Genomic DNA, 19,312 nt, shown 5'->3' with positions numbered 1-19,312 from the left:
GGAAACAGGATGGCTGGGTGATGGTGAGGCGGAAGCATAGTCCTAAACAGAAGCCCCAGGTACACCACCAACCTGTTCATGTGTCTAATCGTTTTTCCCCACTCGGCGACACACCCGCCGGTGGTCAAACTCTGGTAATTGGTGATTCTGTTCTCAGACATGTGAAGCTAGAGACACCGGCAACCATAGTCAATTGTCTTCCAGGGGCCAGAGCAGGCGGCGTTGAGGGAAATTTAAAACTGCTGGCTAAGGGTAAACGTAAATACAGTAAGATCATAATTCATGTCGGCAGTAATGACACCCGGTTACGCCAATCAGAGGTCACTAAAGTCAATATTGAATCGGTGTGTAACTTTGCCAAAACAATGTTGGACTCTGTAGTTTTCTCTGGTCCCCTCCCCAATCAGACCAGGAGTGACATGTTTAGCCGCATGTTCTCCGTAAAATTGCTGGCTGTCTGAGTGGTGTCCCAGAAACGATGTGGGCTTCATAGATAATTGGCAAACCTTCTGGAGGAAACCCGGTCTTGTTAGGAGAGACGGCATCCATCCCACTTTGGATGGAGCAGCTCTCATTTCTAGAAATATGGACCAATTTATTAACCCCCCAAAATATGACTATCCAGAGTGGGACCAGGAAGCAGAGTTGCAGTCTTACACGCCTCTCTGCAGCTTCCCTCCTCCCATTATCCCCCCAAACCCCATCACCTTACAGACTGTGTCAGCTCCCAAACAGACTAAAAACTGTCAAAAAAACATTTTAAACATAAAAAATCACAAAGAAAGAAAAATACAGTATCCACATTGTCAAAGGAGTTTGCGAAGAAAAGCGTCTGGACTTCTTTAAGTTGCTTGAAGACGTTTCACCTCTCATCCGAGAAGCTTCTTCAGTTCTAAGGGTCAAATGGTGGAGAGTCCCAGATTTAAACCCAGTGGGAGTTTCCCCCCAAAGAGGGACAAAGGACCCCCTGGTGATCCTCTAATCACATGAGCCAAGGTGTGAAAGCGGGTGTGGGACCTAATCAGCCAGGGTTTCGGGTGAGCTCATTGTGAAACCTGGCCCCACCTTGTTATGTGAATTCCTGAGGTCAGATGGCCCAGGATGTGAGTGGGCGTTAAGGCGTCTGGGGAGGGAACTCAAAACTGGATTATAGATGGCAGAAAGTTGGTGTCGTAAACCACCGCCTCTGTTCAAAGATGGTCGCTCACAGTGGACATAGATGGCCTCACAGACCTTCACAGACAATACAGTATCCACATCTGCACAAAGGAGTAAAACTGTGAAATGTGGATTATTAAATATTAGGTCTCTCTCCTCCAAGTCTCTGTTAGTACATGACTTAATAATTGATCAACAAATCGATTTGCTCTGCCTTACAGAAACCTGGTTGCAGCAGGATGATTATGTTAGTTTAAATGAATCAACACCCCCGAGTCATTCTAACTACCAGAAACCTCGAAGCACAGGCCGAGGGGGCGGTGTGGCAGCAATTTTTCACACCAGCCTATTAATCAACCAAAGACCAAGACAGACTTTTAATTCATTTGAAAGCCTGATGCTTAGCCTCGTCCACCCCAGCTGTAAAACTCAGAAACCAGTCTTACTTGTTATCATCTATCGTCCACCTGGGCCTTACACAGAGTTTCTCTCTGATTTCTCAGACTTTTTATCTGATTTAGTGCTCAGCTCAGATAAAATAATTATTATGGGTGATTTTAACATCCATGTAGATGCTAAAAATGACAGCCTTAACATTGCATTTAATCTGTTATTAGACTCAAGTGGCTTCTCTCAAAATGTAAAAGAACCCACCCACCACTTTAATCACACTCTAGATCTTGTTTTAACATATGGCATAGAAACTGAACATTTAACAGTGTTTCCTGAAAACCCTCTGCTGTCTGATCATTTCCTGATAACATTTACATTTACAATAATTGATTACACAGCAGTGGAGAGTAGACTTTATCACAGTAGATGTCTTTCTGAAAGTGCTGTAACTAAGTTTAAGAATATAATCCACCCACTGTTATCATCTTCAATGCCCTGTACCAACATAGAGCAGAGCAGCTATCTGAACGCTACTCCAACAGAGGTCGATTATCTTGTTAATAATTTTACCTCCTCACTACGTACGACTCTGGATACTGTAGCTCCTGTGAAAACTAAGGCCTCAAATCAGAAGTACCTGACTCCGTGGTATAATTCTCAAACACGTAGCCTAAAGCAGATAACCCGTAAGCTGGAGAGGAAATGGCGTGTCACAAATCTAGAAGATGATGATTTCGCCTGGAGAAATAGTTTGTTGCTTTATAAGAAAGCCCTCCGCAAAGCCAGAACATCTTACTATTTGTCAGATGTTGGAGAAAATAAGAACAACCCCAGGTTTCTCTTCAGCACTGTAGCCAGGGTGACAAACAGTCAGAGCTCTACTCAGCCAACAATCCCTTTAACGTTAACTAGTAATGACTTCATGAACTTCTTCACAAATAAAATTTTAATTTTTAGAGAAAAAATTACCCATAACCATCTCACAGATGTAATATTATCTACAGCTACTTTCAGTACCATTGATATTCAGTTAGACTCTTTTTCTCCAATTGATCTTTCTGAGTTAACTTCAATAATTAATTCCTCCAAACCATCAACGTGTCTTTTAGACCCCATTCCTACAAAACTGCTCAAAGAAGTCCTGCCATTAATTAATTCTTCAATCTTAAATCTGATCAACCTATCTCTAATAATCGGCTATGTACCACAGGCCTTCAAGCTGGCTGTAGTTAAACCTTTACTTAAAAAGCATCTCTAGACCCAGCTGTCTTAGCTAATTATAGGCCAATCTCCAACCTTCCTTTCATATCAAACATCCTTGAAAGAGTAGTTGTCAAACAGCTAACAGATCATCTGCAGAGGAATGGCTTATTTGAAGAGTTTCAGTCAGGTTTCAGAGCTCATCACAGCACAGAAACAGCTTTAGTGAAGGTTACAAATGATCTTCTTATGGCCTCTGACAGTGGACTCATCTCTGTGCTTGTCCTGCTAGACCTCAGTGCTGCGTTCGATACTGTTGACCATAATATCCTATTAGAGCGATTAGAACATGCTGTAGGTATTACAGGTACTGCACTGCAGTGGTTTGTATCATATCTATCTAATAGACTCCAATTTGTACATGTAAATGGAGAGTCCTCTTCACACACTAAGGTCAATTATGGTGTTCCACAGGGTTCAGTGCTGGGACCAATTCTGTTTACATTATACATGCTTCCCTTAGGTCAGGGGTGTCAAACTTAATTGCACAGGGGGCCAAAACTTAAGGGACACTTTAGGTCGCGGGCCAAACAAGATAAACATTTATTGAACACACTAAAACAATGTTTTTTAAATATGAAAAAAAACAGATGGGAATATTATTTCAGAATAAATAAACTTAGAAAAAATAAACTTTAACTTCAACTTTAAATATTTTGCTCTCCATAAAAATATATCCTGTCAAAATTATACTAGTTAGAAATATGAACATGCTGCCAAAAACCCCAGTAAAAATAAATGAAAATTATGCTTTTTTCCTTTTTTTTTAGCAACAAGTTCATTTAAGTTTGGTGTGAGGTCTTGTGTTGTAGAGATTCTCAGGATGGACTGCAGGTGTTCATCAGTGAGACGACTCCTGTGTGCTGTTTTGTTAATTGTTCTACCTTATTATTCTAGTTGCTCAGACCTTTGCTGGTTAACTACTCCCTCAGTTTTCAGCCGATTTTCACCAAACTTTAAACTGTTCTGCTCCTTCTGCTGATGCATGCTATATCTTTTGGTGCTCATAACTTTTATACTTTTTCAGATATTAAGCTTTTTATGCCATTTTTTGGCCCATTTTGCTGAATGGGACCACATTATCAGTGTGATCACCATTTTAGCTTGCCTGGCTGGGCCATGTTTTAGTTCAGTAAGATGAGCAGCCGTTCTCAGAGCGGGAGGCCGGGGTTCGAATCCCGCTTATGGCAATGTTTTTTTCAGTAAACAGTTCAACTTTTTTAACTCTTTTCAACACAAATTTCAGCTTCTTCACCTTTTTTCAGCAGAATTTTCAGTTTTTCAGCTCTTTTCAGCAGAAAGTCGAGCTTTTTCACTACTTTTCAATCCAAATTTCAGCTTCTTCACCCCTTTTCGGCACATAGTTCAAGTTTTTTACCTCTTTTTAGCACAAATTCCAGATTCTTCAGCTCTTTTCAGCAGAAAGTTTAGATTTTCACCTCTTTTCAGCACAATTTTCAGTTTCTTCATCTCTTTTTTGCTGAACATTCAGCTTTTTCACCTCTTTTCAGCAAATTTCAGCTTCTTCTCCACAGTGCACATTTTTTTTCTCATCATATCTCATCATGTCTTTGTTTGCTTCAGGAATGGAACAAAATACACATTCTCAAACACATTTCATACAGATTTTCAAAATACACAAAATACTTCTAAATTCAGAAAAAAACCCTGAAAATCTTAAAAAAAATATGGTATCTAAGCAGATTCTTACTCTGGATGGCTTTACCATGGCCTCCAGTAACACTGTGAGCCTTGGAGTCATTTCTAACCAGGATATGTCCTTCAGTGCACATATTAAACAAATATGTAGGACTGCTTTTTCTATTCTCTAAAATTAGAAATAGAAACTAGTTCATTTATAACTTCTAGGCTGAACTACTGTAATTTACTACTGTTCTGTGGTTTATCGTCCGTTAGGCCTAAATGGCTTATTTTTAAAGAAATTCAATGACTTATTATCTCTCTGCCAATTACCTGTTCAGACCAGAGGTGACAAGTAATGAAGTATAAATACTGTAACTCTATTATAAATATAAATATTGTGTCTCAGGGTTATGCTGAAAAACTAGTTCATGCATTTATTACTTCCAGGCTGGACGACTGTAATTCATTATTATCAGGATGTCCTAAAAACTCCCTGAAAAGCCTTCAGTTAATCCAAAATGCTGCAGCAAGAGTCCTGACAGGGACTAGAAAGAGAGAGCAGATTTCTCCTGTTTTGGCTTCCCTTCATTGGCTTCCTGTTAAATCCAGAATTCAAAATCCTGCTCCTCACATACAAGGTCTTAAATAATCAGGCCCCATCTTATCTTAATGACCTTGTAGTACCATATCACCCTATTAGAGCACTTCGCTCTCACACTGCAGGCCTACTTGTTGTTCCTAGAGTATTTAAAAGTAGAATTGGAGATAACATCCAAAACTGGTGTTTTACAACACTGGCCAACTCTTCCACATTTGTGTGGGGATTTTTTTTTTTCCTTCTGACCAAATAGCATCTTTTCAGTGTCCTTATAATTATCACTGCACTGTTTTTGTGCTGAAACAGAAATAATGTCCTTGTCACTAAAACCGACTCTGGAGTACAATTTCTCTAACTCAGATACACCAGGCGTTTTACAGACAGTATTGTAGCTGTGGCAGTTTGTCATGAAACAACAGCTGTAATCTCCACATTTCAACTTCTCAAACTGATCAATACTATGTTTTTCTTAATGTGACCCTAATACTCCGTGTAATGGAAAATTTCTGTTTGTCACAGTCCTGGTTCGGTGACCCAGTGTTTTGTGTTATTTATTATTAATAGTTTTTGCTTGTGTCTTATTTAGGCTACGTCTACACTAATCGCGATAAATTTGAAAATGGCATTTTCGTCTAAAAACGCTCTGTGTCCACACTATCATTTTCAATTGTTTCTGAAGAATTGTTCATCCACACTGAAAATGCTTACGTTCCTGTACTGCGCATGCGTGAAACGTAAGACGATTCGACATTTCCATCCGCCGTTTATTTACTTTCCGGCTCTTTGAAACGTTGCCGCAAAATGTCGAGGAAAAGTACCGAGTTTTTTAAATGGACTGACAGTGAGGTGGAGTTGTTGCTGCGAGTAACACAAGAGTACAAAGTTGCAAACGCAAGCGAGAATATGGACTGGGAGACGTGGCAAAATAAATATGCCGAAATATTGGACTCATAATTACAGCAAAATTAAAGGCTATAAGGTTTAAGTACAGACACGCGATAGACTCCGGAAAGAGAAGCGAGCATGGAAGAGTAGTACTCTGTACTTTGAACTCTGCGAAGAGATCTTGGGTGGTTGTTCAGCCGTCACCACCATTAACTGTGGCATCGAAACAAGCAACATAAACAACCACAGCAGCACCACCGATGACAGTTATCCACCGTCAGTCTGTCACGATAGCACTTCTCCTTCGCCCTTTAGTTCTGCTCCATCTCCTGCTACAGCCAGTCAGGACTCTGACACAGATGGTATGTCTACAGAGACTCAACAGAGACATGACAGGCTGAATGCAACACTATCATCATTAAAAAGAACCTTTTTTTGTTATTGTCGGTTTAACTCTAATGGTTTCATTCTTTCCTGTAGCCATGGCTACAACATTAGCCCTGTATTAAAGTTGTTTTATGGACTTTCATGGTAATGCTCTTTTTTTTATGTTGTTTTCTGACAGACACTTTAAGTTCACATAAAAGTGAAAAGCTACTTTTTGGACATTTTTAGTTTCAGCCGGTTCTGGTAAATTCATGCTGACAACGCCTAAAAGGGCGTGATTTCATTTTCACTCTTCTGTTTGACAGAGTGGATTTTTCAGCAGTAACACGTCAACAATTAGCATTTTTTTTCCTCTGCTGCATATGTTGATGTTCACAAAAACTTAATTACACAATAAATGATGAATGTTTATGAACAAAATACAGTTGATTTATTTATTCAGTGTATTGCTTTATACAGTCCTGATATGTTTGTTTAAATGCTGAATTAACACTTTCCAGTAGCATAACACTTTAGATATTGTTTCATGTTCACAGAAAAGTGTACATAAAACAATCTGAAAGTAAAGTTCATTCACACAAGCTCAATGTCATCCAAACTGGATTTTGCTAATTATTTGTTGACTTGACTACAGTGACTGTCACAATGTTTTTGCGTTAACACTTTACAGCCTAAGCACTTCAGACAATACATAACATTCACAATCTGAGACAAGCTTAGTCAAACAAGATTATTGTTAACTAAATTGAATTTTATCTCATTCATTAAGTCAAATCACATGACAATGGCAAACAACAGTAGGTGGCAAAATCTTCCAAAGTCTTCAAACAACGTAAGAGCATCAGTCAGGGGTCAAGAAAGTTGGTAAGCACATTTCTTACTCGTCTTCCCTCAGTTTCATTGCATTCTGTTCAGAAATGATGGTGCTGTGTTGATGCCTGGAAGTCTCTGTCATACTGGACAGCTGCAGCAACAGTTCGGTCTGGAATGAATTCTCTGCTAGCTTCACAAAAGTTATGCAAAACAAAACAGGCACTGATGGCGATCATCTGATCACTGATGGAAGATCATCCAGATTTATGTCCATTGCCCTCCAAATCGCGCTTTTAAATGTCCAAAGGAGCACTCGATCACCATTCTGCATTTTCACAATGACAACCCAAAGTACTGTCCCTGAGGAGTAGTACCTCCACTACCATACTCTTTCATAAAATAGAGCAGCAGGGGGAATGCCAGGTCCCTGAGGAGAAATACAGGAACAGGATCTTAACCCTCCATGATTACTTTTGGACAAGAAGAAATCTTTCCATCTCTCAAGTAGGCACTGTTGTTTGAATTAGCAAATATGCGGGCATCGTGAACACTACCAGGCCACTTAATAACAACGTCCATGATTGTGTATGTGTAATCACAGGTAGCCTGCACATTTAGCAAGAATTAGCTTTTCCTGTTAATGTAGTCAGTGGAGTTTGCTGAAACCTGTTTTATTTCGATATGTGTGCAGTCATTAGCTCCTAGACACTGCAGGATGCCGTGTTGCATAGAAGTTTGTGACAAGCGTCTGTACCTCTTGTTCTGTAAATGGAAGTGAAACATACTTGGGTCCCAGGTGAATTGTGATAGCCCTGCACACTTCTCTGATTATTTTAGACACAGTTTGTCGGGCTAATCCAAACACGTTCGCCATTTTCCGCAGTCTGCCTTTGTTACTTAAATAGTACAGCGTGCAGGTAACCTTTGTAACAGCGTCCACCGGTGATCTTAATCGTGTTGTCTGGCCTTGAATATAAGGTTGTAACAGTTCACTCAGATGATACAGAGAGTCTCTAAACATTCTAACGTTCTCGCGCCACTCCTCGGGCGCAACAGTTCCACACACAAAGTTATCCCACTACGCACAGCAGCTTCCAGATCTCACCCTAAAATCGCCGCTCCATATACGGTCTGAAACACAACTGTCGTCTAGTTCCGCTGCTGAACAACAGCTCTGAGTAAACATTTCGTCTTCTTTGAAGAAAAGCTATCTGGAGCATGTACAAACTGATATTAATGTTTAACAGGGCTGTCAAAATTGAGAGCAAACAAAACAACTGCTGTATAATGCCGTCCGCCATCTCAGTTGAACTGGTCACATGACTGCATCATATGACTAACATGCATCATCGTTTTAGAAAGACTCCATTTTCGCAGTCCACACTGCGATGCAAAAACAGCATTTTCAAATGTATCCACTTTGGAGAGCGTTTTCAAAAATCTCAGTTTTCCTTGACCAAAAACGCCATCTCAGTGTGGACGGAAGGCGAGAAGGAGAGAAAAAGATGCATTTTCAAAAGAAAACGTATTAGTGTTGACATGGCCTTAGAATCTCTAGTCTTTGGTTCCAGTGTTACTTAGAGCTCTGTCTCCCCTGTCACCTGTATCCCCTTGTCAAGTCCATGTCTCTGTGTTAGTCTCCCATTTTACTTTGACAGTGTGTGTCAAGAGATTTATTCTAAAGACACTTCTTCAGCTAAGAGTCTAAGGGTAGAAACACACAGATGCTGCAGCATTTACTTGTATACAAGGGCGGTCACAGAACGCTCACACCAGAGTGGGGGCCCTGTGATGCGCGCCCTGTTACCGCTCTGGTCTTTATTTATATACAAAGCAATACAACAGTGAATACTTCTATTCATAGGCAGAGGAATGTTAGTGCGTAGGGAGTGAAGATAAGAGTGGTTCAGGTGTATGTGTGTGTGTGGACGCGGCCCCTCTTCTTGTTAGAGAGCGCAGATAAAAGTGTCCAGCTCTCCTCTTCCTGCTTGTTCAGCTATTATCGCTGTGAGAAAGAATTTATAAAACCGTCTTGTAGTGGACAACAGTCTAAGTCATCAAAAGGTCAACATACAGTATTCTATCATATGCAAACTTATATCATTAAAAGCTTATACTGACTGCTAAGTACAATTTTCCATTGACAGTGTGTGTACTGTGTCAATGCTTCCTCCCTGTCTAATTATTCAGAGCTGTGTATCCCTCCTGTTTGCCATTTCCTCATTACCCTCTGTGTGTATGTAAATATATATATATATATATATATATATATATAGATATATATATATATCACTCCTGGTTTTCTACGTTCCTCATGTTCCTCAGGTTAGCTTCTCCCAGTTTAGGTTTTGTTAGTGTTTCCAGTTCATCCCTTCGTTCCTGTACACGTAGTGTTTTGTACAGCCACCTGTCATGGTCCCTGTGCCTCTTCGGCTGGCTCACTCCAGGCCACATGTTGTTTTTGTTTATGTTCCCTCGCTCTCTCCTTATTCTCCTCTCTGCCTGGGCAGAGCTCATTTTGGGCTCCCGCCTTTGGCCCACGCACCTGGCCTGATTACCAGCAGCTGCTGCTCATTGACCTGGTTTCCTGCCACTACTTGAGGTGATGGCTGTGAGCTTCTCGTCGCTGAATCATTGAACTGAGTTCGTGTTCCCGGCAAAATCCTACAGTTTGTTCTCAAGTCTCCGTTCGCTAGTGTTCCTGACCTGTTTTCTCTTTGTACATAGATATCCTGGACCTGTCCCTGAACCCGTTTGGAGTGTCTGGATGATGGAGTAGCATGGAGTGTGGAGAAGTGTCAGCATGAGTGGCAGATGAGGAGTGAGTGTGCGAGCAAGAAGAGGAGAAAGGAGAGCATGTGGATTTCCTTCCTTCCCCCCCTGGAGCCCAGAGATCCCCCTTTCCCTGCACCTGCACATATATTGCACCATGGACTTTATTCCCTTCCCCACCTACCCATCCTTGGAGCCTTTGCCCCTTTACCTTGTCTATATTCTGAAAATTGCTTATTTTAGATAAACTTTTGAACTCTCTTTCCGTGAAGCTTGGGTCTGCACCTAACTCCGTTCCATACGTCTTGACACCACCCAAAATAAAGTTTAAACCTCCATTTTGTCTGCGCTTGGGTCTGCTCTCTCTCATCTCCACATCATGACACCGTTATTCTCATTTTAGAATAGAATAGAATAGAATTCAACTTTATTGTTATTCCACATGCCACAAGTACAAGGCAACAAAATGCAGTTTGCATCCATCCAGAAAGTGCTTTAGCAATAATATAGATATATTACAGAATATGGAGCTATTATAGGTATGTTACAATGTACACGGTATGAAGGTATGTTATGAATATACTATAACTATAAGCATTTACAGGCTATAGCTGTTGTGAGTGTAAAAGCTATGTACAGGGTATGAACAGGTTATGCATATGGTTAAAAATATGAAAAGTCTACAGAAATATGAAATATGAAAAACTATAAAGATTGTAGATATACAGTTGTGAGTAATAATAAACAGTTGTAAAACTATAATTATTTAAGTGCTTATGCACATGCTCAGTTGTGGCACCATAATGGAAAATTCCACTGAACAATATAGAACTAGCTAAACTTCTTTTGACCTTGACAGTTGAAGAAAACTTTGTGTATGTTATGATATGCTTTGCTATAAAAAGTTTCAGACTCAGCTTAAATCAGGAACTGTGCTCTGCATGTGGGAGTGCAAGACAGTGTACAAGCTAAAATAGTTGATGAGGTTGTGCCTTAGATCTGTGTGTCCGAAGGTGAAGGAATTGCACTTGACCTAAAGAATGATACACTGCGACATCATGGTAATCCCCCAGTATCATGCTGGGGTGAAGACTGCAGAGCCTGAAAAGAGGAAGTAGCTCTTGTTAAGGGGAGATAAACAGGCGTGTTCACACCTCAAGACCTCAGAGCTCACATGAATGTGTTAACTGTATGTTTGCTCTCCCATGTGCATGGTAATAAGGTGCTGATTACAGCTAACCATGTCTGCAGACTTTGTTGAATCAAAATCCACATTTACATCCATCAAGACTGTATCGTCAGGACATGTTCTGTATACAAGAATACATCTTGCTTTACATGCAGACTGTTCATTTTTACAGTGAACAGAGCAGTTTATTTTTAAGTTTTTCATGTCAACACATATCAGTACACAAACCGATCAGATCTCTTTTGCTTGCTTTTTTCAGCAGTCCTCAAAAATCAACCTTTTTGCTTTTACAACCCAATGTAAAGTAGGCTAACAGCAGCAGTAAACTAGACTCAGCTATGTTTATATTTCAAAATATGAAATATTGACTGTACCTACAACCTGCTGAAAAAAAGTTAGTTTTTTTTGCTGGCGACGCACCTCTGCAGCCTGCTCCTGCTGGATAGCCGCCGTGTCAGCCATCTTCTGGGACAGCTCCTCCCTTCGCTGGCTCTGTTGTGGGCCCGTCGTGCCGCATTCTGGGTTTCGACACCAGTGTGGTGTGAATAAGGCACGGCGGGACCACAGATCTGTGTTTTGAGCCATCTTTATTCATTCTACATGCATCACACCACAACAACAATCTCAACCCTGCTTCCCTGTGATTTAACACCGCGGGCGTGATCTGCAGATGCCGTGCAGGTGAGTCCACACGGCACAACAGACCACGCCCCACCACAGTGCCATATGTCTTCAGCAGCTCAGTCATGTTGGGGAAAATCAGATGTGCATTGTTTTCTTTGACCACTGAAAGAATGGATGTCACACTGATTGATGAGTATGAAGCATGAAAGACCTTAAGTTCTGTCTGTAATTTGTCTTTCTCCTCAATGTTATAGAATTGGCAGAGTTTCTTCACAGCTTGGTGTGCCTCTGTTGAGATTATTGTTGTTTTCCAGTTCTCTGGGACATCCAGAAAAGATTTCACACTCTTGCATTTCTGTTAGGATGACACGTCTTACTGATGTCGCTAAAGCTTTGATTATGTCTTTCTGACTTCTGTTGTGAGAGGAGTGAGACAAGAGGTCTTTTTCCAGGTCCTTGTCTCTCTTTTATGGCATTAAGTGTAATTTAATTACACTCTCATACTTGGTGAACAACTAACTAAGAAATTTCCTCGATTTTTGGCTTGACAAGGTCTCATGATCTCCCCTTAAATGCATACTATGTCTTGCTTGGTAAAGAGTGATGGCTATCAAGCGAGACAAAATTTCTCTGTTTCTCTCTCTCTCTTTGTGTTTTGCAGCTTGTGACGCTTGGTCAGCTACTTCAGCTGTCTGTAACCCTTCCGTTTTCCAGGTTTTGTGACTTGTGTACTTTTCATCATTTAAGAAAAGACGGCAGCTGAAACAAAACATAGCATCAGCACTTGGAGAATACTCTAGCCATGGATTATTCTCATACCACTTCTTTTGAAATGATCGTCCCTCTTCATTCTTTGGATATAATGGCAGTTCCAATATTATCACACATTTGAATAAATGCTTCATCATACTCCAGCCATCCATCCATCTTCATCTGCTTTATCCGAGGCCGGGTCGCGGGGGCAGCAGCCTAAGCAGAGAAGCCCAGACCTCCCTCTCCCCAGCCACCTCCTCCAGCTTATCCGGGGGAACACCAAGGCGTTCCCAGGCCAGCCAAGAGATATAATCTCTCCAGCGTGTCCTGGGTCTGCCCCGGAGCCTCCTCCCGGTGGGACATGCCCGGAACACCTCACCCAGGACGCGCCCAGGAGGCATCCTTGTCAGATGCCCGAACCACCTCAACTGGCTCCTGAAGCGAGATCGATCAACTGCAGACCAGACAACAAACGACGGAGGCACCAGACAAGTGCAATCAAACGATGAGTTTATTAACACAGGAGAACAACCATCAGCATATGGCCTGTTTTGCTCTGACAAAAATACACTGGGTTCTGGTTTTATAGCATAGAGGATCACACCCCCACGTACACGTCAAATACAAGTCAAAAATACATTATGTCCAATCATTGTTTACAGACAAGGGTACATCTTGTACATCTCTAATAACTATAAACAGACATGTAACTTCTCTTTTCTATATCACGTGCCTTTTAAGGTAATAAACTTCAAGCTTCAGGGTCTCTGAGAGCTAATAATGGATCCTCGTCATCAATCACTAAGTAGACTAAATTGCAGCAGGTCTCAAAAAGAAGCAGAAGACACTGGGGCCTTCGCTCAGGCCTGCTACTAGATTAATATATGTATTGTAAGCATGCATGCAATTAACCTGCTATGTTCTCATCTTCCCTCAACATGTATCACCTGGACACTCTCACCAGTGAAGCTTAAAACCCTCTTGGATGGAACATCAACTCCAAATCAACATAGATATGCAATGTGTATAAAATGAACTAAACCTGTGAATAGAATGAATGTGATGACAAACATATTCAATGCAATATGAACCCTGTAAGAAATATTACTGATAAAATAATGCTGTAAAACATGTTCTTAATGCATTTATCATAAGGCAGGTTATATGGTAGCAATAAAAGAATCTCTAAATCCCAACACTCCTTTCGATGTGGAGGAGCAGCGGCTCTACTCTGAGCCCCTCCCGGATGGCCAAACTTCTCACCCTATCTCTAATGGAGAGGCCAGCCACCCTTCGGAGGAAGCTCATTTCTGCCGCTTGTATCCGCGATCTTGTTCTTTCGGTCACTACCCACAGCTCGTGGTCATAGGTGAGGGTAGGGACGTAGATCGACCGGTAAATTGAGAGCTTCGCTTTTACACTCAGCTCCCTCTTCACCACGACGGACCTGTCTGTCGATCTCCGGCTCCCTTCTCCCATCACTCGCGAACAAGACCCCGAGATACTTGAACTCCTCCACTTGGGGCAGGAACTCATCCCCGACCCGGAGTGGGCACTCCACCCTTTTCCAGCTGAGAACCATGGCCTCAGATTTGGAAGTGCTGATCCTCATTCCCGCTGCTTCACACTCGGCTGCGAACCGTTCCAGTGCGAGCTAGAGGCCTTCACCTGATGAAGCCAACAGAACCACATCATCCACAAAAAGCAGAGATGAGATTCTGAGGCCACCGAAGTGAAGGCCCTCCGCCACTTGGCTGCACCTAGAAATCCTGTCCATAAAAATTATGAACAGAACAGGTGACAAAGGGCAGCCCTGGCGGAGCCCATCACCCACCGGGAACGAGTCCCACTTATTGCCGGCAATGCGAACCAAACTCTTGCAACGGTTGTATAGGGATCGAATGGCCCGTAGCAATGGGCCAGACACCCCATACTCCCGCAACACCTCCCACAGGACACCCCGAGGGACACGGTCGAATGCCTTCTCCGCCGGAGTCCCACAGGCTAACCAAGCCCGATAGGACTCCTTCTTCAGCCTGGTGGCTCCCTTCACCTCTGGTGTCCACCATTTGGTTTGGGGATTACCACCACGGCAGGCACCAACCACCTTGCGGCCGCAGCTCAATGCAGCAGCTTCGGCGATGGAGACGCTGAACATGGTCCATTCAACTCAATGTCCCCAGTCTCCCTCGGAATGCTGTTGAAGCTCTGCCGGAGGTGTGCGTTAAAGATCTCGCGGACTGGGGCCTCTGCTAGACGTTCCCAGCACACCCTCACTACGCGTTTAGGTGCACCGGGTCTGTCCAACGTCCTCCCCCGCCACCTGATCCAACTCACCACCAGGTGGTGATCAGTTGACAGCTCAGCCTCTCTCTTTACCCGAGTGTCCAGAACATATGGTCGCAGGTCTGGTGATACGATTACAAAATCGATCATCGACCTGCGGCCTAGAGCGTCCTGGCGCCACGTGCACTTATGGATACTCTTATGTTTGAACAAGGTGTTCATTATGGCCAAACTGTGATTTGCACAGAAGTCCAATAACAAAACACCGCTCGGATTCAGATCAGGGAGGCCGTTCCTCCCAATCACGCCCCTCCAGGTCTCGCTGTTGTTACCCACCTGAGCATTGAAGTCTCCCAGCAGGACAACAGAGTCTCCAGGTGGGGCACCTTCCAGCACCCCACCCAGGGACTCTAAGAAGGCTGGGTACTCTGAACTGCCACTCGGCGCATAAGCGCAGATGACAGTCAGGACCCGTTCCCCGACCCCGAGGCGCAGGGAACAAACCCTCTCATCCACCGGGAAAAACCCCAACGTACCGGCAGCAAGCCGAGGGGATATTAGAATACCCACCCCAGCCCGCCGCCTCTCACCAGGGGCAACTCCAGACTGAGACAGAGTCCAGCCCCTCTCTAGGAGACTGGTTCCAGAGCCCAAGCCATGCGTAGAGGTGAGCCCAACTATATCTAGCCGGTACCTCTCAACCTCACGCACTAACTCAGGCTCCTTCCCCACCAGAGAGGTGACATTCCATGCTTCATCATACTGTATGTGGAATTGCATGAGATGGGCAGGATCAGTTGGGTGTGCAAGCCCAAGTAGGTTTGAGAATGTCCTCTCTATGGCTTCACTGGCTTCACTCTCCTCCTCTCTGGGCTCTGACTCACTCTCTGACTCTCTCACTCCAGTCTCTTTCTCCTGGCTTGGCTTTCCTCTACATTCTCTCTAGGCTCTGCCTGTGACTCAGTCTTTGCCTCACTTCCTCCTTCCATTTCCTCATCTGAGCTATCACGCTCCACTTGCTGTTCATCTGAGAACATGGCACAGTTTGCTATTGCATTAATCTATTATTTAATTATCCACACTTAACAACTTTTGCACCTAGTCCATGATAAAGTAATGATAGAAAATGTTATAGAACCCAAACATTGCAATTGTGTTTATTATTATTTTTATCCTTGAATACCTCGGCAATGCAACAACTGGTACATGTGTTATTGTTACCTGTGCTCTTTTTAATCCAGCTGGTGAGGGATCCACTGCCTCACACACCTCCTTTTGTAGCCGTTTCTTCCTCCTCTCCTTATGAGGCATTTCTGCACAATGTTATATCATGAGTAATAATTTTTAAAAATCTATACACATAAAACACACACACACGTAACGTGGTATGTTATACCTTCTCCAGAATACTGTATATACTATGGCCACAAGTGTGCATCATGGTGGTGATCCAGAACCCTTCCCTTATTATTTATTCCTAGTGCTATAAGAATAAAGTAATGAGAATTTTAAAAATGTAATATATGTAAAATAACATATTTATGAGGGTTCAATTTGTTTGACTATCCATTCTGTGCAGGCAAAAAGCTTTTTAAATGTTTAAACTGGACATAGACTAGAGATACAATAACTGTGCTGCTGTAAAATCAGCATTTTATCCATTTTATCGTATTTGAAATATAAATCTAATATAATCTGTTTATTAATATATTTTCTTTGAAATACGGTGTTTGTTTTTTTTGAATATCATAATTATAAAAATCCATAACTATGTGGATATGCATATAAGATCGATTTTAGAGAGAGAAAAGCCCTCCATAAATGCAGAGAAAAGCCCTGTAACTTAGTACTATATATGTTCCCTAAAACGGTGGACAGAGCAACAGACACCCTTGTGACACCCTTACCCAGTCAGCTAGCAGCTAATGACGACCACTACTTGTGCAGTTAATAAAAGGACAGGTAATTGTCATGGTTCTCAAGATCTGGAGAGGTCGTGGTGTGTGTTTTTGTCTTCACCTCTCCCACCAGGGTGGAACTGGACCTTGATTCCTCGCCTCTGAACCGGCCCTGAACACACACCTGTGGCTCATTCACACTGATGCTGGCAGACTACTTAAGATGGCAAGAGAGGCTGCTTCCTCGCTGGATCGTCACACTACCTAGCGTCAGTGTAGCCTAGCCTAGCCTTTTGAAGTATTCCTAGTGATCCCCTAGAGTTTCCTCCTAACATTGTTTTTCTCTGTGTACAGACCTTTTAGATTCCCCACCCGTCTTCCCTGCCGTCTGGATTTCTGTGGATGTGTGTGAGTGAGCGTGAGCATTTTGGAGTGGACTTTCTGAGTGAGTTGTGGATTAAGTTGAAGATGAGCGTGTGTATACCTGCCTTGGACCTTCCCTCCCCTTTGGACCCCCCCTTCCACTCCCTGGAGCCCCGTGCTAGCTGTCTCACTGTATATATGTATGTATCCTCACTTGGTGCCACATTGTAAATAAACCCTCACCTTCTCTCTAAACTTCAGAGTCCTGCAAGTGAGTCCTCTGCCTAATCATCTGTGACAGTAATGTTTGTCGCGCTGTTGCACACACAGCACCCTCATTTGTTTCAGTTCATCAGTTGTTATAGACTATAGCAGGGGTGGGTAACTCCAGGCCTCGAGTGCCGGTGTCCTGCAGGTTTTAGATCTCACCCTGGGTCAACACACCTGAATCAAATGATTAGTTCATTACCAGGCCTCTGGAGAACTTCAAGGCATGTTGAGGAGGTCATTTAGCCATTTAAATAAGCTGTGATGAATCAAAGACACATCTAAAACCTGCAGGACACTGGTCACTGTAGTGTGCGCTGTACACCCCACTTACTGGTTTTTGTTGCAGTCTGCACCTCCCAGTTAATTTGCCTGCTTCGCGTCAAGCTCAGCACCACCCAGCCTGCAGAAAATGTGCGTGCTCTTTGCACGCTCATTCCCAGCTCGTAACCAGCATTAACCAATGCTCAAGGGCGAGCATTGGTTAATGGTAGCCATGTGACTGATGCAAGCCAGATCCTTTTATTTAGCAAAATTGAGATTAATAGTTACATTTTATTGTTGAGGGGCACAGGCAGGACTCCATACGCACACACACATTTAAACATAAAAATAAAAAATTTTAAGTCCCTCAAGAAAAGGGCACTTGGGGCCCCAAGCCCCCTCTACTCCCCCCTTGCACGTGCCTACTCCTCACTACATATGAGACTGGATACTGTAGCTCCTGTGAAAAACAGAGCCTCAAATCAAAAGTACTTGACTCCATGGGCCCCATGGTAAATAAAGGGTTCAGAACAGTCTATTTGCACACATTTTGTGTTTTTTTAACCACTATAAAATAAATGTGTAAAAAAATCTATAAAAATAAGAGCAGAGCAGTTCTGTGTTACTGGTGGCTTCCGTTACGATAAGTAGCCTGTGTTACTTTTGTAAGGGATTACGTGTAATGGCCCTTTAGTAATCAGCCCTTAGTAAACAGTAAATGACAGACAATAAACCAGGAAACAATACACAACATAAGATGTACTGGCTGGTTTCCCAAAACATTTCTTGTAACTTTAACTGAAACCAGCTAATTGTTTTCTATTATTTTTCTGATGGAACAAAACGGTTACGCAGTCTAATGCAGGAGACTAACATCACAAACCCACAGATAACCTGAATCAACTCTCTTATTTGGTCACATTAAACGCCTTATAAACAAGAATTACACTCTAAACATGTTACTTTAACTAAGTATCAGCTTTACATAAATGTATGTAGTGCTCGTACAGCCTACTGCTCTCACCTGAAACACAGCACAACAGCAGTTCTGTGTCACTGACAGCTTACTAACTGGCCTGCATTACTTTTCACCCGTTTGTCTGAGCCGCCACTGCCACCTACTAACGAAACTAAATATCGCCATAACATCACATCAGGTGGGCGCAGATGAGCTTTTCGCTCTGTGCTATGATATAAACTATTGTCACTACAAAAGCTAAAAGAAGAAGTCAAACTAGAATTCTGAGATTTCTTTTTACCCTTAAAAGACTCAGTGTGTCACACCCCTCCTCCTTCCTTCCTGTATGCAGACTAAAATAACGAGCTAACGGACACGCACCCAACGGGAAGATAATGAAGCGAATTTTCTTCCATTTAAGAAAAAAACCCTAAAAAACGCATGTGCTGCGGCGGCAGCAGCTCTGTAGCAATCTGAGTGTGATCCGTTTACTTCTGATAAATGTCTCATGCTTAACCTGCTCAACAGGAAGATTTTTTTCATCGGATTTTAAATTATCGGCACTACAAAGGTAAGTAAGGTCTTCATTATTTCATTAATGATTAAGGAATATCATTTGTTTATTATGATTGCCCATATTTGCATGTTCAATATACTCTTTTGAATAATTCATGTATTAACCTGATTAATCCGATTAAACGATTGTAATGTAGGATCATTAATTTAAAAACATAATCGAACATATTGAAATAATCAAATAAATAAAATATACATGAAATATAATAAAGAAATGATCGTGA

At 42.3% G+C, this 19,312-nt stretch overlaps 1 protein-coding gene and 1 long non-coding RNA gene across 3 annotated transcripts in view; both read left to right on the top strand.

Annotated features, from left to right (window-relative positions):
• The first annotated feature begins 9,420 nt into the window (after nucleotides 1-9,420).
• Nucleotides 9,421-10,330, top strand: LOC112842190 (uncharacterized). Its single transcript, XR_003213904.1, has 2 exons — nucleotides 9,421-9,781; nucleotides 9,866-10,330. It is a non-coding gene; the product is annotated as an uncharacterized LOC112842190 (long non-coding RNA).
• An 8,367-nt stretch (nucleotides 10,331-18,697) lies between these two features.
• The window catches only part of si:zfos-464b6.2 (uncharacterized), a 40,126-nt gene continuing 39,511 nt past the window's right edge, over nucleotides 18,698-19,312 (top strand). Inside the window, exon 1 of one of the 2 annotated variants that reach the window (XM_005474865.4) lies at nucleotides 18,698-19,083. The gene's annotated coding sequence lies outside the window, so the exon portion shown is untranslated. The remainder of the gene's footprint in view (nucleotides 19,084-19,312) is intronic. The other variant, XM_025898118.1, reaches the window with a different exon arrangement.

Source organism: Oreochromis niloticus, linkage group LG14, assembly GCF_001858045.2.
Source record: "Oreochromis niloticus isolate F11D_XX linkage group LG14, O_niloticus_UMD_NMBU, whole genome shotgun sequence".
NCBI classification, from domain to species: Eukaryota; Metazoa; Chordata; class Actinopteri; order Cichliformes; family Cichlidae; genus Oreochromis; species Oreochromis niloticus.
Note: the sequence above shows the minus strand (reverse complement) of the source record. Positions and strands in the feature narration are given on the sequence as shown.